The 13,098-nt window shown below is 38.2% G+C and overlaps 1 protein-coding gene across 3 annotated transcripts in view; it reads left to right on the top strand.

The window, feature by feature from the left end:
• NWD2 (NACHT and WD repeat domain containing 2) overlaps window positions 1-13,098 on the top strand; it is a 204,088-nt gene that overhangs the window by 171,168 nt on the left and 19,822 nt on the right. The window lies entirely within an intron of this gene.

Raw genomic sequence — 13,098 nt, forward strand, 5'->3', positions numbered from 1 at the left:
CTTTAAGAATGGCCATAATCAAAAACTCAAAAAATAATAGATGTTGGTGTGGATGTGGTGAAAAGGGAACACTTTTACACTGCTGGTGGGAATGTAAACTAGTACAACCATTGTGGAAAACAGTGTGGAGATTCCCTAAGGAACTAAAAGTAGATCCACCATTTGATCCAGCAATGCCACTCTTGGGTATCTACCCGAGGGAAAGAAGACATTCTATGAAAAAGATACTTGCACACACATATTTATAGCAGCACAATTTGCAATTGCAAAAATATAGAACCAGACCAGATGCCCATCAATCAACAAGTGGATAAAAATGTGAGATGTACATATAATAGAATACTACTCAGCTATAAAAAGGAATGAAATAATGGTATTTGCAGCAACCCGGGTGGAATTGGAGACCATTATCATAAGTGAAGTAACTCAGAAATGGAAAACCAAACATCATATGTTCTCATAAGTGGGAGCTAAGTTATGAGGTTGCAAAGGCATAAGAATGATACAATGGACTTTGGGAACTGGGGGGAAAGGGTGGGAGGGGGATGAAGGATAAAAGTCCACATGTTGGGTACAGTGTATACTGCTCAGGTGATGAGTTCAGGAATCTCAGAAATCACCACTGAAGAACTTATTCAATGCCAATACCAGAACTTAACCAATACCACCTGTTCCCCAAAAACCTATCGAATTAAAAAATAAATAAAATTTAGAATATATTTCTCTTAAAAATTTTTTTAAAAAGAAAATTGCTGGCTTAATGATGGGATCATTAGTATGGTAATATTTATAAAAGCAAAAAAGACATTGGGAGAATCTAAATATTCATCAGGAAAGAAATTGATGGTGAAAATGTGGCACATTCTTGGGATGGAATATCACAGTTATACAAAAGAATAGATTGGATTTAAACTTACTGACATAGAGCCATTGCAAAAAAAATGAATTTTAAAAGTACAAAATATGTCTCATATAATGTATGTAAATTTTAAAATAAAAAACATATAGAGGTATATTTATATATATGGAATTTGCTAATAGACTAATGGGGTATATAACAAATGTATAAAAATAGTTGCACCTTGGGAAGGAGGAGGAGAATCAGCCTGGATTTGCAGGTCAAAAGGGAATTCAACTTTATGTTATGTTATATTTCCTTTACTTTAAAAAGATCTATTGGAAATAAGGGAGCCTGGAGGCCTGAAGCCAAAAGGAACTGTAAATAAATACAGTGCTTTTGTTGATTAAATCATTTCCCACAAGGAGGAGACTAACAATTCTCATACAGCTATACATGTATCCTGGAATTGAACAATTAAGTAATTGGCAGAGGGCAGGATTCAGGTTTCTCACAACTGGGGTTGAATGTACAGATCAGCAACAGGAGGAGGCTAGAATGATCCATGGTAATGAGTCAAAGTTGGAGATATTTGCTTATGGAGAACTCATGCTTAACTTAATATAGATTAAGATTAATAATTTAATATACAGCAGAGATAGAAATATTTATGGATATATGTATATACAGAGGTTAGTATATGCACATATAATTATTTGCTCCGTCAATAGAGGGGACCTAAAAGAAATGACAGCAAAGTAGCAACAACAACATCTAGCACCCAGATCTTGATTTCTAATAATATTCTCTAATAAAAGGAATAAGGGCTCCTTAGAGAAATGGATTATTCTGGGACTGGAGTATCTTGTAGTACCAGGAAGTAAGGAGTTCTTTAAAAAAAGGATGGAAGGGTGGTAAGTCAAAGGGCCCAGGAAGCCAACGAAAGAGCTCCCAATGGCCAAAGCTGGAAAAACTTGAGCAACAAAATAAAGTAGTATTGGATTATAACCCAAAATCTGAATATATATCAATGAGTCCATACTAATATAAATAAACTGTTTAATAAATTAATAAATAGGGAAGAAGAGACAAGTCTTCTATGCAGAATAATTTCAAATTATATAGATTATGTAATGATGTAGTTACTCTCCTCTAAAAGAGGGGGGCATAACTCTCACCCTTTAAATGTGGGCTACACATAATGATTTCCTTCTAACGAGTACAGTATGAAAATGAGGGGAGAGGAATAACTTGAAAGTGGAGAAAGCCAACACTGTGTTAGCCAGGTGCTCAAGGTCAGTGTCAACACTCATAAACTATGTTGATGGTAAATATCCTTGATATCATGAAAATGGCACTTAAATTCTGTGATCTTTCTCCCAAAAAAAAAAATATATATATATATTTATAACCCTTTGGGTTATAAATCCCATAATGGGATTGCTGGGTCAAATGGTATTTCTGGTTCTAGATCCTTGAGGAATTGCCACACTGTCTTCCATAACGGTTGAATTAATTTACATTCTCACCAACAGTGTAAAAGCGTTCCTATTTCTCCACATCCTCTCCAACATCTGTTGTTTTCTGACTTTTTAATGATCACCATGATCACTATTCTAACTGGTGTAAGATGGTATCTCATTGTCGTTTTGATTTGCATTTCTCTAATGGCCAGTGATGATGAGCTTTTTTTTTCATTGGCTGCATAAGAACAAAGCTGGAGGCATCATGCTACCTGACTTCAAACTGTACTACAAGGCTACAGTAATCAAAACAGCATGGTACTTGTACCAAAACAGATATATAGACCAATAGAACAGAACAGAGGCCTCAGAAATAACATCACACATCTACAACCATCTGATCTGTGACAAATCTGATAAAAACAAGCAGTGGATAAAATATTCCCTATTTAATAAATGGTGTTGGGAAAACTGGCTAGCCATATGCAGAAAACTGAAACTGGACCCCTTCCTTACACCTTATACAAAATTTAACTCAAGATGGATTAAAGACTTAAACATAAGACCTAGGACCATAAAAGTCCTGGAATAAAACCTGGGCAATACCATTCAGGACATAGGCATGGGCAAAGACCTCATGTCTAAAGAACCAAGAGCAATGGCAACAAAAGCCAAAATTGACAAATGGAATCTAATTAAACTAAAGAGCTTCTGCACAGCAAAAGAAACTATCATCAAAGTAAACAGACAACCTACAGGATGGGAGAAAATTTTTGCAATCTATCCGTCTGACAAAGGGCTAATATCCAGAATCTACAAGGAACTTAAACAAATGTACAAGAAATAAACAACCCCATGAAAAAGTGGGCAAAGGATATAAACAGACACTTCTCAATAGTCTACTAATTTTTTAAAAACCACTTGAAAATATGACAAAATGTTGAGCTGTCAAACTGGGTTGTTTATTCTTTATTTCTCTGTTTTTTAGTTTCTCAGAATTAGAAAAATGAAAACTTAGAGCAGACTTATGTACCACACATTATAGGAATTCATCATCTTGGGAAATTTTACTCTCAGTTTTCTTGTTTATATTAACACTGGTAAATCAAACATCTCTTATAGAATAAGGCCAAGATATAAGCTAAAAATTGTTGAACTCCTTTGCACACAAATCTTTCTGCAAATAGGATGAATTTCTAAAAGCGAAATTTTATATCTACTGCCAAACTACATCTTCAAAATGTTATACTCATTTTTATTGGCACTCTGTCTGAGAGTGCCTGTTTCCTAGTTGCCTAGAAACCATGGGTATGCTCATTATTTTCCTCTATCAGTTTGATAAGCAAAAAGATCTTATCACATTTGTGCTTTCATTTGCAGTTCTATGATTGTTAATAGGGTGAGCGTTATTATTTTTCATACTTACATTTATCTTTTTGCATATATGAATTACCTGTTCATGTCCTTTGTCCATTGTTCTATTGCTCTATAACAGCTCTGTATAAATGTCTTGAGTATTATTCTCTTCTCTGTTGACTTCAGTGACACTTTTCCATTCTTCCTCCCTCTGCTTCTGTAGCCTAGCTAAAGGTTGGTGATCCTCAGCTCCACCCTCTTTCCACTCTGTAATTGCCCCTCAAACTATCTAATCCATACAGGTATCTGACTGCTCTCCTAGCAGTCAGATATTAGCTGGTGTGGTGGTGTGCACCTGTAGTCCCAGCTACTCAGGAGGCTGAGACAGGAGAATCGCTTGAACCCAGAAGGTGGAGGTTGCAGTGAGCTGAGATCGCACCACTGCCAGTCCAGCCTGGCGATAGAATTAGACTCTGTCTCAAAAACAAAAAAATAAAAAGGAAGAAAAAAGGCACAAAAGGAGCAGGGAGCATGACTGTCTTAGCATGACCAACTGTCCTGGCTTATTTGGGACTGGGGCAGGGGCGGTTCCTGGGCGGTTTGAGTGTTCAAACTAGGACAGTCCTGAGCACACAGAAAGAGTTGATCACCCTAAAAGGTTAAGTACTCAATAAGAATTTATTGAATGAATCCTTGATAACCGCCAGGACTACTATTCCAGCCAGCTTAATCTTTCGGCCCACAGATCCACATATCTAATTCTTCATGGACAGCGCCACTTGAATAACACAGACATCTCACTTTTTTTCGGCTCACTGCAAGTTCTGCCTCCCGAGTTCACGCCATTCTCCTGCCTCAGCCTCTGGAGTAGCTGGAATTACAGGTGCCCACCACCACGCCCGGCTAATTTGACATCTCACTTTTAATATGTCCAAAACTGTGTCTCCACTACCCCTCTGAAAACTCGGCTCCTTTTGTATTCGTTTTCCCAATGAATTCTTTCTCTAGCATTTTAGAATTCCAGTAATCCTTACACATTTCACAGTTCTCAATTTTGTAAGACAACTGCCAGGATTAGGGTTGTAATCTGTACTTTGGAAGTAATGTAAGTTAACAGCAAACTCCAGAATGGCTCCATTCCATGTGACTCTGTTATGCAGCTCTTTCACCCTTATGGCTGTTCCCTTTGTTCTGATATTTCTAAAGAATAGTGGTTGTGTTCAGTGTTTTCCAAGTAATGAAACTTCCTTACAGGCAAAAGCATCTTGCAATAAGTAAAAAGCAGAATTATTATTAATATAAGGAGTTCAGCAGTGAGTTTATGTGTGTAAATTTAATAACTATAATTAAACCACAAATGTCGGTTTCAAGAAAGGTAAAACTATAATGTGATTTTGAGAAAGCTGAGAATTGTTAGCTCTCAAAGAAATGTGATTGAAGCATCAGTTTAGTTATTCTGCTATATGTTAGATGAAATTGTTAAATTATCTAATCTATGACTTGACCGCCTCATTTTACGATCACTGCCAAACACAGCAGACCTTATGTTGACAAAATCACATTCATTTTGTTCATCTGTATGCTTGTATTAATCAGTTCAGGCCACAAGGACAAATACTGTAGACGTGTAGATTAAACAACAGAATTTTTTTTTTCACAGTCTGGGAACTGGAAGTTTAAGATTAGGGTGCCAGCATGGTCAGGTTCCAGTGAGAGCTGTCTTTCAGACTAGAATAAGGGCCATCTTCTCACTGTGTCCTTACTAGACAGACAGAGCTCTGGTGTCTCTCTTCCAATAAGGGCACCAGTTCTATTAGTTCAGGGTTCCATTCTTATGAGTTTATTTAACCTTAATCATCTCCTTGAAAGCCCCATTTTCAATGCAGTCACATGGGTAGTTAGGGCTTCAACATACGAATTTTGAGGAGACACAAGTTAGTCCATAGCAATACTGGCCTTTCTTTATAGAGAAACTGAATTTAAGTAACTCAATTCCTGCAAACATAGCTATGAACACACTGATTATAATACAAACAGCTTCATTTCTGAAACTTCTGTTTTACATGTGGGTTGCCGCCTGCCCTTAAAGTACTGCCTGTTCTCTATAAAGGTGACTCTGTACATCTGTTGCCGTGGTTCCAGCTAGCTAGTGCAGTTAACCCAGCATAATTATTTTAAAGCTCTTTTTCTCCACCCCTGGAACATTGATAAGTTTGTACTTATCTGACCACACATTTTTTTACCTTCATACCACCTGTAAACAACTACTTCTGCATTTTTTTCCTCCCTTCTAGCCTCTATTTGTCTTTCCAGTCAGAAATACTTCATTATTCTATCTGTCCAGCTGTGCCTCTCAGCATTTGTTTCTATTCTGTGTATATATGTATTAGTATGCCATATATATGTGTTTCTCTATAAACTATGTTTATATAGTGATACTTTATGTATTGCCAAGTGCTTTACATTTCAGAGTGCTTTCACTCTCACCTGTTTGATTCTCATGATGCACCAGAGGAGATATGTGGCCAGATAAATATACAAGGGAACAGTTTTATCTCTGTTAACAAATATGAAAGCTGAAACTCAGAGAGACAAAACAATCTGCTTACGTCACTCCTAATGCCTTGCCTTCTACTAACCTCGAAATATTCTTTCTTTATCTGCAGATTAGATTAAGTATTTGTACCCATGAATGTATCCCTTTGTCAATATATCCTATTTCAGAGACTCATATTCGTAATATGTGAAACACAGGCTCACTGTGTACACATTGTAGGAAATTGATTTTTTTTTTTTTTGCCCATAGAGAGATGCCAGTAAATATCAAATTATTATCAGCCATCAGAACCATCATGGATATCTGGATAATTGAATGTTTTGGAATGAAAATACTTAATGTGCTAGATATATCTGCTAACATTCCTTCTTGGCAACCCTGCATACAAGCGTGTATCTGTAATAACTAAGAAATTAACAGTTTTCCAAAAATATTACCTTCATGTCTGTTGGTGCCAAAAATATGACCTTTCTTAAAGACCTTATCTAGATTATCTTTAATGTGGACATTATTTTAACAGGGAATGTTTTAGTCCCTTGTCATTATTATTTTGCAATTTATTATCATTTTCCCATCTCCCCCTGTATTAGAGTTCTCCAGAGAAACAAAATCAATCAAATATATATAGATGACTTATTATAAGGCATTGGCCGTGCAACTATGGAGTCTGACAAGCCCCATGATCTGCCATCTGCAGGCTGGAGGCCTAGGGAAGCTGGTGGTATAAATTCCAGTCCAAGTGCAAAGGCCAAAGAAACAGGAGTGCCAATGGAATAAGTCCCGGTCCAAGAGCAGAAGATCAATATCTCAGCTCAACAGTCAGGCAGAGAGAACAAATTCTCCTTTACTCTGTCTTTTTGTTCTATTCAGGCCCTCAATGGATTGCATGGTGCACACCCAGTTGGGAAGGGCCATCTGCTTTACTCAGTCTACCAATTCAAGTGCTAATATCATCCAGAAACAACATCGCATACCTAACCAGAAATAATGTTAAGTCAAATATCTGGGCATCCTGTGGTCCAGTCATGTTGACACATAGAATTAACCATCACATCCCCATTTCTCCATTTCCCATTTCTACTTGTGACACAAGAAACTTAAAGTTTGAGTAATTGAGTTGTAATTTACTTCTAAATAAAGTATCTTATGTTTGTATTACAAATTCAAATAGATGTATAGGTGCTTCTTGACTTCCAAATCATTGAGAAAATAATGTTAAGTTGTGAATAAGGTGTTGCTGGCTCTTTGGCGGGGTTCGGGTGGTCTCACTCCACAGTAGAGTTCTTAACATTGGCCATGAGCTCCAGGGAATACATCACAACCACCATTGTCCTCCCACCCAAAAGAATAAATCAGGTAGAAAGAATACCAATACCCAAGGCTATAACATTGAACATGCCATAGTCATTGTGAACAGTGCCCCATGGAGTTGTGCAGTACACAGCGTGCACATTCATACATGGTAGCCCTGCCAAGGGTACTGCCTACAAGAGCTATCACAATCAAATGAGCTACTCTAAGATACTCTCAGAAGAGGAAGTAGCACAATAACTTGATGAAGTAGAAAGAATGGGGTTATTGAATTTAAAGCCCCATATTCAGTTGCTGGTACTACCCTGTCTTCTGGGAAACATGGCCTTGGGCAAGCCTGCTGAGGTCTGGGAGCCTTAGTGTCTCTCCCTACTTCACAGATTCTTGAGTGTCAAATGAATCATATATGAAGGAAAATTATGCATAAAATCATAAAATTTTATTTTAATAAATAGAAGCTTATAGAAAGAGAAAAACAGACCCACCTGCCTTGCTCCAGTGATTAGGTTGGGAGAATAGGGCATTTAAAGAGTATGTGCTTCAGCTTGTTCCAGCACCAGTTTGTGGAGGAGGATGAGTGGAGATCTCTTTTCCTTTACAGCTCTCCCATGAGCAATGGCTCATAAACAGCAGTCCAGGGAGCAGCTGCCTCACGCCCAGCAAAGCATGGCATCCATAACCCCAAATACTCTATCCTCACCTGTCTTTCCTGACATCCCATCACAGAGTAAAGTCAAAGACACACTGAGCTCATCAACACCTTCAAGAATACTTATTCCTCTGTTCTATTTGGTACAATACAAACTGCATGCCATAGACTCAGACCCCAAAGATTCTCAGTTGCAGCAGAGCTAACTGCACATGAAGAGCAGAGTGGAGAGAAATCAATATTTGCCCAATGGAAAAGAAAAAAAATCAATTGAGAGGAGGTAAAATGTTATCTCTAAGCCTTTGAAAGCAGTGGCTTTCAAAGATGTTGCTATATCAGCATATAAAGAAGGAAAATGAGATTTTAAAAAGTAGAGAGTCTTTTTACATTTAAGTTCCTAGTTCTAAAGAGCTCAATAGTTTGGAAAGTATTTTTTAATTGTGGTGAAGTTCATACAACATAAAATTAACCATTTTAAAGTGAACAATTCAGTGACATTTACTACATTTACAGTGTTGTACAAACACCACCTGTATCCAATTCCAAAACATCAGGAAGTGTTTGTTATTCTAGAATTATACATGCAGAAACTACATAAAAGTCTGATAAATTTTTCTTAGATTTTTCAGCCTTTTGGACTTAACTCCCCAGATTATATTTGAGTGTTGTATTGTTGCTTTCTGCCTAGCTGATATTATGTGTCTTCAGTGTTTAAGAATAGGCCAATTTAAATGTGTTTCCACATTTGGTAAGGTGGATGGGAGAGAGGTGACTATAGATTTCTACAGACAGGCAAAATCCCATGTGTTTATTTTCACCTATGTATTGACAGAATGTTTAAACTATTCAATAAAAAGAAAATTCTTTCAGTCATATGCAATTTCTTCTGTCTAGGGTCATAGGCAGATGGATCAACAGTGTAACTCATAAAAGTGGACTTCAATGCAAAATTCAATGTAGTCTCTCATCTCTGCACCAAGTGTTTCCCTACAAACTGGCAAAGTTGGTTTAACTAAGCAAAAAGCAAGCTCTTTGAGAATTGGGGTCAGAAGGATGTGGAAAATCTGTTTCTCTTTCAGTGGCTGGAATGAATACTCTATTGCCAGTGAACAGCAAAGGATGCCTTCTTGCTCATAGCTGCTGTGGCTGCCCTAAAGTCATTCATGGATACTCCCCATGGCTGCAGAGCTAAGGAATAGTCTAATTAGGAAACAAAACAGTGGAATCCATCTTGCTGCCTAGAGTTTAGCTGCTAGCCTCTTGAACTTGGTCTTCCATCTCCACCCCTGCTCTGGTCCATTGACCGTATGAGCTGGACTTTGCAACTGAGTTGGACTGCCCCCTTCTCTAAATTGACTCTGGTCCTGGTAAAATATTTGTGCATTGCCTTATTTGTAAATATTTGTGTGTTATCTTAGAACTGTAACTACACACACATACACAAACCAAAAATATCTTACTGAAAAATGTGGAAGCAAAATTCACTTTTGCTGTTTCTCAAATAGCAAGATAAGACTGAGGTAGAATCCTGTCTTAGACTCCTAAAAATTAACTGATTCATGATTTATGAGCATTCCACCTAAAGGAAGAATCAATAGAGAGAAGGAAGAGAGTAAGGGAGAACAATCCAATAAGTAACTTTAAGCCTATAGCATATTATTACTTTTCTGAAGTTCTGTATTACCACTTTATATATAGTAGGCACTCAATATGTATTTGTTATTTGAATGGGATGAGGATATTTTTTCTTCTTTAGTAATCTTTAAGGAACATTCTGCCTTACTATATCGATTAAATAATTACAGTATTTGGTGCCAGGTGCTCAACTGAAAGAAATTATTATTTTTAAATAGCTCTTGATTTTTGAAATGATCCTCTGTGGTCCAGGCTCTGCCCCTTCAGTACTTGCTAACCATTCCTCATGAGACCACATATGCATTGCCCATAGCAATGGCTCTCAAATTCTGAATTCCTTTGGAACCTCATTTTAAAATGCAGTTTCCTTGGATCTTCGCTCACAATGTTCTTTCCATCTGAGAATGGACCTAGCAACCTACATTTTAGCAAGTACCCTGGGAGATCCAGGGAGCATATCATCCAGTAGATGATCTGTGGAGCATATTTTAGAAACCAATCCATAGATTTGACTGAATCCTAGTCTCTAAGACCAGCCTTGTTTAGAGCAGAAAGAAGTTGAAGAACCAACAGTACGTTGCTGTGCAATCATGATGGTGCTGTCCAGGGACAAGATCTTGTTTCTGTTCTCTCTATTTTGTCCTCTTCCCTGCTTCATGCCCAAAACCCAGCTGGTCTTGCCTTGGATTGTAGTAGCTAGTCCATGATATTCCAAGACCTAATTGGCTACTAGATGGAGTGGTGTCAATTACTAAATCCCATATTTAATGTGCTGCCTGTCTACCTGGTCCTCCACCAATGACCAAACTCCATCTGTATACTTTCTTGAATTCTACCAATGCCTACTGCTTAGACATTCTCTTATTCCCTGTTTTGCCCATGTGGGTCTGTTCGATGGCACATCCGAGCATTAAAACCTCATTCTTAGTGGCACACAACCCTGACTAAGAGTGCTGAGTGTCCAGAATTAGGCAAGATAATGGGATAATCACCAGGTTGGTTACCCTAAAAGAGATAATGTTCCTCTGTGTGTGTGATAAAATAAAAGGTTATGCCTATTTGTTTAGCAAAAGAGATTTTGGAAGAGGGAACCATTAGAAGTTGGGAAACAACTTGAGATACATCATTTGTGTTACATAAACCTGTTATCAAGATTGGCCCAATGTAGATTAAAATAGAAGTGCTCTTAATTGGCCTTCAGGCTAATACAGTGGGTTGGGATTAGCACACCCTCTGTAGAACCCTCATATACCACGCTGAAATAATAGATACCAATAATGTGGCATCCCTCCATTCTAGCCCCTTCCAAAGGGACTTTTGCAGCCAAAAAGAACAGCTAGGTTAGATCTACTTCCTTTCTGGTCATTGAGGCCAGTACTGAGGAGGCTTGAGCTTTGAGGAAGTGAATTCAGTTACCCACAGTCACCTTCAGTAAACCAGTTATATGAGATGGCTTATGTGCTAAGGAGAGAGAGAGGACATGGTCCAACCAGGGATATGTTTATACAGTACCTGCTTAAGGAATACAGCTGAAATGAGTATTGCTGACAAAACTGGTACCTTCCCAAATTGTTACTCTACCTATTGAGAGCTGAACTATTTTATTTGACTACAGAAAGAAGCTTCAGAGAAGAGCAGAACAAACTTTAATGATTTCTTTCTCTGTCTTGGTTCATTCATTTAGTCAACAAACATGTGTTTTAATCATTTCTGTGAGCTAGGAATAAACAGCTCTGGTCTCTCCCTCAGAGAGCTTACCATTGTGTTGTAGAATTTAGGTCATGAATTTACGTGGACACAGATCTACCAAGGACTTCTCTTACTCTTTCAGCTGCCTGTATCAGATGAAAAGAATACTGTGAATACTGGATAGGCAGTAGAAGTAGTCAGAAATGCCCCCTAGGGAAACCAAACCTGAAATTCACCTTCCAGTGGATAAACACAGCTTGATGTTTATGCTAAAATGCTAATCAACAAGAGGAAAGAAGAAAAATGCCCCCAGATTGAACAGAAAGTGTCTCATGGATACAATAAAGCAGACAAATTGCTTTGGTTACTGTAGGCTTATGTAAGAGGTCCTTTGTGTTCCCTCCTTATTTCTGCTAGATAAGATGAAGATTAATTGAAATACCAAGTGCTATATAAGCTAATAGTTTTACTAGCTTAAACCAGAAGTTCAGCCACCTGGAGGACTTGCTAAAGCATAAATTGCTCAGCTCTGTAACCAGAGTTTATTTTTTAGTAGCTCTGGGATGAGGCTTGAGAATTTACATGTTCCCAGGTGTTGCAGATGCTGCTGGTTCCAGGTCCACATTGTGAGAACCACTGGCATAAGCAGACACTCTCAGCAACCTTGAAAGTGTTGCTCCACAAAGCAAATAGGCAGTACCACTAATTTTTTTTAAGATGGAGTCTCACTATGTTGCCCAGGCTGGAGTGCAATGGCATGATCTTGGCTCACTGCAACTTCTGCCTTCCAGGTTAAAGCGATTCTCCTGCCTCAGCCTCCCCAGTACCTGGGATTACAGGCACACACCACCATGCCCGGCTAGTTTTTGTATTTTTAGTAGAGACGGGGTTTAACCATGTTGGCCAGGCTGATCTCAAACTCCTGACCTGAGGTGATCTGCCCACCTTGGCCTCCCAAAGTGCTGGGATCACAAGTGTGAGCCACCAGGCCCAGCCTACACCACCAAATTTAAAATGTTTAAATACCTGCTGGTTTTCTCACTACAAAATAATACATATGTATACCAAAAAAAGGTTTTTAATAAAAAATAATAAACTTATTAAATGACCTATGTAAATTTAAAACCACCCAAAGATAGCCCTTAATAACCTTGCTTTGTATTTTTATAAAATGTTTCTTAGGTATGTTTGTGTATACATATATGCATGATATTCTTTCTAACATATGTACGTAATATTCTCTCTCTTCTCTCTATATATAAATATCAAAATCACTGGAATCATCTTTTATTTTTTTGAGACAGAGTCTCATTCTGTTGACCAGGCTGGAGTGCAGTGGCGCAATCTTGGCTCACTGAAACCTCCCTCTTCTGGGTTCAAGCAATTCTTGTCCCTCAGCCTCCCAAGTAGCTGAGATTACAGTCACATGCCACCATGCCTGGCTAATTTTTATACTTTTCGGTAGAGACGGGGTTTCATCATGTTGGACAGGCTGGTCTCGAGCTCCTGGCCTCAAGTGATCCACCCGCCTCAGCCTCCCAAAGTGCTGGGATTACAGGCAAGAGCCATCGCACTCAGCCTGGAATCATCTTATGTATAC

The sequence above is a fragment of the Pan paniscus genome, chromosome 3 (assembly GCF_029289425.2).
Source record: "Pan paniscus chromosome 3, NHGRI_mPanPan1-v2.0_pri, whole genome shotgun sequence".
Taxonomy (NCBI): domain Eukaryota; kingdom Metazoa; phylum Chordata; class Mammalia; order Primates; family Hominidae; genus Pan; species Pan paniscus.